Raw genomic sequence first — 7,721 nt, forward strand, 5'->3', positions numbered from 1 at the left:
AACAAAATGTGCCATATCCATGCAATGGAATATTCTTCAGCCTTCAAAAGGAAGGGAATTCTGACACCTGCCCCAACATGGATGAACTTGGAGGACATTATGCTGAGTGAAATAAGGCAGTCACCAAAAGATAAATACTCTATGATTCCACTGATGGGAGGTAGTTAGAATAGTTAAATTCATAGACACAGAGAATAGAATACTGGTGGCCAGGGGCAGCAGGGACGGGGCTGGGGAGAGAGTGTCCAATGGGGACAGAGTTTCAGTTTTGCAGAATGAAGAGTTCTGCAGGTGGATGGTGGTGATGTTTGCTTAAATGTGCTTAATGCCCCTGAACTGGACACTGAAAAATGCTAATACAGTATATTTTGCCCCAATTAAAAATAATTTTTAAAAATAAGTAAAATCAAAAGCAGCTTTCAGTAAAGTAGCCTGACGCCTTCCCTCAGCCTCTGGTTTAGTCCAGCATTTTCTGCCAGCCTTCATTTTTCCCTTGGGGAAATCAGAGGAAATAAAAATAAATAAAAACAACATGACTGCTCCCCTTCCTGCCCCTCTTTATTAAACAAAACGTCCCTGGAGTTCTTGGTTTTAAGAGTCTTTAGAATTTTTCTCCCAGGGGCTCTGAAGGCCATGACTTTCCAACATCATAGCTAAATAGCATTTGAGGAAGCATGGAGGAAGGTTGAAAGTTTTAATTCTAGGACCCAAAGCCAAACTTGTAAAACAGACTTCAAATTCTGTTCACAGTGTAATGAGAATGTAACTATGATGCATAAAAGATGAGTTGCTTGGAGCTCAATTTTCCCCTGGTCTTTTCAACAAAAGGACAAAAAGCTACAGGTAATCTTTTTTTTTTTTTTTTTTAAAGATTTTTATTTATTTAACAGAGAGAGAGATAGCGAGAGCAGGAACACAAGCAGAGGAGTGGGAGAGGGAGAAGCAGGCCTCCCGCGGAGCAGGGAGCCCGATGCGGGGCTCGATCCCAGGACCCTGGGATCATGACCTGAGCCGAAGGCAGATGCTTAACAACTGAGCCACCCAGGCACCCCGCTGCAGGTAATCTTGATGAGGCCCTGCTGAGCCGGTGGGAAGAGAATGACAAATATGCGGTAGAGCCTTTGTAAAATCGCTTTCCTTGCTCTGTATCTCAGGGCATGCTAATTTCTCGACCTGAGATCATCCGCAGAATGAACCATTTTGCATTCCTGGTGATGCTAGTAGTCCTTCATTTATTCATCCAACAAATATTTATGGAGTGCCTGTTATATAACAAATATCTTCTTCACGGAGCTCACGATCCAGCCCTTGTGTTCAACTGAACAAATCCACTGGAACATGCAATAGCCATTTTCCTCCTTCCCCCAGCCCTGCTCACCTTCTTAGAGAGGGAGAGAGAGCAAGAGGGAGAGAGAGAATCCTAAGCAGGTTCTACACCCAGCACAGAGCCTGACCCAGGGCTCAATCCCGTGACCCTGAGGTCACGACCAATGACGAAATCAAGAGTCGGATGCTCAACTGACTGAGCCACCCAGGCGCCCCTTGGGTTATTTCTTAATTGGGATCCTCCTATATTTTCTCAGAAACAGATGAGGGCAGAGATGGCAATTTGGGAAGTCAGCAAATAAAACTCCTTACCAATCACAAAACTCAGCCCCAGACCCAGCTTCTCTTTGCTTTAACTAACCAGCTCACCCAGTCCACAATCATGTCAGACAGACACACCTCTGGCTGCCCCTGCAAGACCACACTGGTTATTCCATTCATATAATTGTTGTTATGCTTTTACTGACGTTATGATTGACACTTGCATAGTGACTACTATGTAATATAGATATATATGCATACACGTATACATATTCATACATGTGATATGCACACATATTTAATAGTAGTAGGCATTGGGGCACCTGGATGGCTCAGTCGGTTAAGCGTCTGCCTTTGGCACAGGTCGTGATCCCAGGGTTATGGGATGGAGCCCTGCATCAGGCTTCACCCTCTCCCTCTTCCCCTCCCCCCTCTTGTGTTCTCTCTCTCTCTGAAATAAATAAGTAAAATCTTTAAAAAAAAAATAGTGTTAGGCATTAATATTATTCTCAATTAATACATGAGGAAACTGAGTCACAAAGAAGTTAGGTAGCCTACCTCAAATCGTCCAGCTGATAAGGGGCAGAGCTAGGACTTAAACCCACACACTTTGGTCCCAGAATTTCTGCTCTAAACCAGAGCTACCCAAAGTAGCTGGACTTCCAACTTTTTCATACTGATCTTGGAGAAAATAAGGAGTTTATACCAGATTATAAAGCAATGCAGCACTTCCTTCATTGAGAAAGTCTTGCTAGAAAAAGGCAGCAGCTGAGCTAAACAGCATGCTTAGTCTCCTCACCGACTTACATTCTGGTGCAACCTCGCAATTTTCTTGAGAACCGACACCAGAAAGCTCTAGACCAATAATAGTTGGCAGATCACACTTTGACTGGGTGATCTGATAAACCACCATGCCATGTTGCCTCTCCAGCTACCCCTCATATAAGACACTCTGCTTCTCATAGAAGATCCAGCATCCACACTTCTGTAAGACTAGGATCGTTAGCCAGAGGTGTTAAAAGAAGTCAGTACAGATCAAACGCTATCAAAGGGTACCCCAATTACAAAGAAAATCTTACAAGGATGAAAGGCTTTCCAAGTCCCAGCCCACCTATCCCAAGCAGCATTTGATATCTATAAGGTATAGAAGCTTCCACGGGAACAAATCCTTTCCAGACGGATGTACAAAAAGGCATCTTCCAGAGTCTCACTCAGCTGGAGACTTTGGTAATTTAGCTTAGCTTTGAACCCACTCTAGTAGGATGCAAAATAAGCCAAATTATGGTTGCTCTCTCAGAAAGAGATAAAACTTCAAGATTTGCCTTTTCTTTATATGCGTGACCTGAAGCTATAGTCCGAGAAGAGTGCTTGCTCAATTACAAAGCACACTTGAAATAGAATCCTGTTTCAATCAGTCAATTAGTGTGGAATTTGCATTGGAAGAGTGCAATTTTGTGTGGCAAACGTGGAACAGGAAAGAACTGCAAACACAAGCAACTCTTTGATACAACTAAAACTTGGGAACTGGACTTCCCAGGGGCTTCTAAAGTCAGGAACTGTAACAATTTCTCTATGGAAGCACCAGAAAATTCCAGGAAGTCATCATGAAATCTTACAAAGAATCAGGCATATCCCGAAGATTCCACTCCCCACTGAACATACGCTGAGAGACAAGTACGGATTAGGGGTCAAATGTGGACCCTGGGTCAATCCCTGGTTTTGCTGCTTATAGATCTGTGAGCGATACAATACTTACCTCCTGTGCTTCTGTTTCTTTGTCTTTGCTAGGCAATGATAGCTGCCTAATAAAGATCCTGTGAGGATTAAGTAAATGATTAACTTATGATCAATACACATATCACCCCCAGTTTAGCTCTGCACTTTAAAGCTAGGAAAGTGTGGGGCGCCTGGGTGGCTCAGTTGGTTAAGCGACTGCCTTCGGCTCAGGTCATGATCCTGGAGTCCCGGGATCGAGTCCCGCATCGGGCTCCCTGCTCAGCGGGGAGTCTGCTTCTCCCTCTGACCCTCCTCCCTCTCGTGCTCTCTGTCTCTCATTCTCTCTCAAATAAATAAATAAAATCTTTAAAAAAATAATAAAAAAAAAATAAAGCTAGGAAAGTGTGAATCTTTCAGAAGACTCCAGTTCTTCATCTGTAAAATGGTGGTTATGGCGCCTTCTATCCTCTACCTCACATTGGGTCATCATGAGGATTAAAGTGAGACCCTATGAGTCTGAGTCTGCTTGTCTCCCTCTGCCCCTCCTTCACACCCCCTTCTCTCAAATAAATAAACAAATAAATCTTTAAAAAAAAAAAAAAGATTATCTACACACCTTCCAGACATGAGGGCATTTTTCCTACCAAATAACTGGCTGGTGCGTGATGTTTCACTTAAATAAATAAATGAGTGGATAAAACAAATGTTAACCTTTTAATACATTGAGATGGGTTATCACTCAACAATATTATGCACCATTACAAAGTAGTATATCTTTAGTAAGAAAGCAAATAACTATGTCAGCCCAGAGTGAGCTACATTATGTATAAAAAAGCATAAAAAGCCCAAATGCATAAATTTTTCCTCTAAAAATACATGAATAGAAGCATGCTATATATATTGTTTTTTCACCTTGATTTTTAAAAATATCATATTATAGGGTGGCAAGGTGGCTCAGTCAGTTAAGCAGCTGCCTTCGGCTCAGGTCATGATCCCAGCGTCCTGGGATCCAGTCCCGCATGGGGCTCCCTGCTCAGCAGGGAGTCTGCTTCTCCCTCTCCCTCTGCCCCTCCCCCTGCTTGTGCTCTCTCTGTCAAATAAATAAAATCCTTTTAAAAATAAAATAAATAAAATAAATAAAAATATCAGATCATATTAGGAGATCATTCCATATCAATGCCTACAAAGCTTCCTTATTTCCCTATGATTCCATTGCATAGATTGGCACTGACATATTTTCCCAGTCACCTGCTGATGGACATGGAGTCTGCTGTTATAGACGAAGATGCAATGACTAACCATGCATTCAGGTTATTCCGTAAATCTGAGGGCATGTGAGTCTGTTGGGCAGATTCTGAGAAGCTGACTCTCTGGACAAAGGGTGTATGTGTTTGTGATTTTGACAGATTGTGCCCAGTTGCTTACTGAAGAAAGCTGTATCAATTTACACACCGCTGCCATTTACGAGAGGGCCCCATCCCCACTCTGGGACCATCTATGTGCCCAGAGAGGTCTGTGAAAAGCACAGAAGACTTGGATCCTTTCTGGACGAAGGTAACCACTGTTCTGGAATAAGACACAAGGACCCAGGCAAGTTGGCTTATGGGGAAAACAGGACTGGTTTCTAGTTCAGAGGGTTGTGAATGTTCTGGAATGCATGCTCACAGCGCCAAGCTCAGGTATGCATGTAGGCGCATGTAGGGAGCTATAATTGACTGAGTAGGTAGGTACCCATTGCCTAAAGTACATCTTGGCAGCATGCGTGCTAACATTTCAGGGGCTGGATCTCTTGCCCTCAGAGCCTCGGGCCAAGGCATTTTTTGGCTACCGGACCAGTTGGTTCTTAGCTGCAATTTTTTTTTCTTTTTTGAAGGAAGGTGGGGGGGGCCCGCATATCAGGGAGTGATTTCTGTACAATTGATGAGCTCAGCAGTGGCTTGGGTCCAATTTCGTCATTAAGGCCGTGTGTACATGATGTGAAAACAGCCTGTGAATTCCATGTGTTCAAGATATTTGGTCTGTTTGCAGCGGGGGGGAGGGTGTGGGTCGGGGGGTAGATCAGTTAAACTGATTGTTAGATTTAATTGACTGGCGGCTTGAATTGATGAGACAGTTCCATTAAAATGGTCGATCCAATTAAGCTTGTAAGATGATTGAAAATACAGGATCAATCGCTTCTGGTGTACTGTTTTCACTCAGCGCAGGCTGAGGGGTGGGAGTTCCTGCCCGGTCTCCGTGCCATGGTCCCCGTTGTAATACCTGGGTGGCCAGCGCGTGGCCTGGGCTGGGGGCGGGGGCGGTTGGGAACTTTCCAAAGAGTGGCATTCAATCTGGGAAAAGCCCAGGCAATGCAAACAATCTGCCTCAGTAATAAGCAAGAAGTGTGCTTTCCCATCATTTTCATTGTATATTTTGAATCACAAAAAGATAGGGCTAGCATAATCTTTTTTTGAGTTTAGACATCTAAAGGACTTAAGCCAGTCCTGTAAAAACAGTGATATAATATATGTTTGTTGTCATTATTTTAGTTAACGTGTATTTTTTAAAAGTATTTATTTACTTACTTATCTTTAGTCATCTCTACACCCAAGGTGGGGCTCGAACTCACGACCTGGATGGACATCAAGAGTCCCACGCTCTTTGACTTAGCCTGCCAGTTACCATTATTAAATGCGTACATTCTCGTAAGCTCATCACCCCAAGAAACTCTTGGTTAATTTCCTTAACATTTCAGCACAAGCTACTACCAGACATTGCAGAGCTATGTCGTTCGCCTGTGGTTAAATAATGAGCATCGTGCTTTTTCACTCAGTCTCCAATTGGAAACAGCGCCTTTTATATAAAGAGCCAAGCTTCACAACGTTAAATAATGGATTAGACATCATAGTAATGCTTTTCCATTGTGGAGGAAAACAGCCATGCCAAATGTGGAGACAAAAGAAAAAGAAAACAAGGTCTCCAGAGTCAATCCTTCTGGCCAAATTATGTTATTATCCACTTAAAAGTTTTGGTAAGAAGAGGTGAGTAAGAGTAAGTCAAATTAAACCTGTATTTTAGGATTAGTTCCTCCCTGTACTGTAAGAAAACTGAGCATATACTATCAAAAAAGCACTTAAGCAAGAACAGTGTGGTTGGTGTCTTCTCGATCCTAATTGCATGAGTACATTTTACTGGAATCTTTTCTTTTAATTTGGGAATAAAGCTTTTCCACAGCTCTGAATCTTCAGATCAAAATCCTTCAGTTATCTGGGTCTTAATTCTCTCTCTTAGGAAGGAGAGTTTATGTGATGCTGCTTTTTGCAGACGTAAGGGAAAGCCCTCGTTTTCCTTACAAATATTCACATTAACTCCTCAGGTTTAAGAGATACAGAAGCTTGTCTCGGTGTGACAGGTGTCTCTGAGACAGTGGGGTCCAATTTCAGCCCGAGGGCCTTTGCAATGATAACTGTCAGGCGAAGCTGACCTGTCTTTGGAGTTGGGGGGGTGAAATGAGTTTATTATTCTTTTTTTTTTTCTTTCTGCTATTGTTTCTATGAACTGAATTGGAAATAAAACCATTCCCTTAACAAGTAGCTATTTAAAAACCCTGCTTCCAACACTGAGAGTGTGGTTAATACACCACCATGTAGGCCAAAGAATGTGTTTTGAAAGAACCAAGCTGGGGCGCCTGGGTGGCTCAGTTGGTTAAGTGACTGCTTTCGGCTCAGGTCGTGATCCCAGGGTCCTGGGATCGAGTCCCACCTGGGGCTCCCGGCTCAGCGGGGAGCCTGCTTCTCCCTCTGACCCTCTCCTCTCTCATGCTGTTTCTCTCTCGCTTGCTCTCTAATAAATAAATAAATAAAATCTTTAAAAAAAAAAAAAAAAAGAAAGAACCAAGCTTTCAGCAAAAATAATTTTAAGGGAAAAGTAAATATAATTTTAATGGAAAAATAAAATCAACGAGATAAAAGAAGAGAGGGATACCAGGTTTGGCCCCCACAGTCTCAATCCCACAGAGTCATCGTATTGAGCACCTACGGTGAGTGTGAGTCTGGCATTTCTATTTAACCCAGGTAAGGGCAATGAATGGTACATACGAGAGGGAATCAGGTTAGGGACAGAAGGGAACGAAGGAAAAGAGGTAGAAAGATTCCTAAGTCCAGTTTCCCTTGATTTCTCTAGAATTATTTTTATTGTGTAAAATATATAACATAATACGTAACATAAAATTTACCATGTTATATCAGATAAAGGGCTAGTATCCAAAATCTATAAAGAACTCATCAAACTCAACACCCAAAGAACAAAGAATCCAATCAAGAAATGGGCAGAAGACATGAACAGACATTTTTCCAAAGAAGACATCCAAATGGCCAACAGACACATGAAAAAGTGCTCAATATCGCTCAGCATCAGGGAAATCCAAATCAAAACCTCAA

Source organism: Leptonychotes weddellii, chromosome 15 (assembly GCF_054177405.1).
Source record: "Leptonychotes weddellii isolate Sample4059 chromosome 15, ASM5417740v2, whole genome shotgun sequence".
Lineage (NCBI taxonomy): Eukaryota > Metazoa > Chordata > Mammalia > Carnivora > Phocidae > Leptonychotes > Leptonychotes weddellii.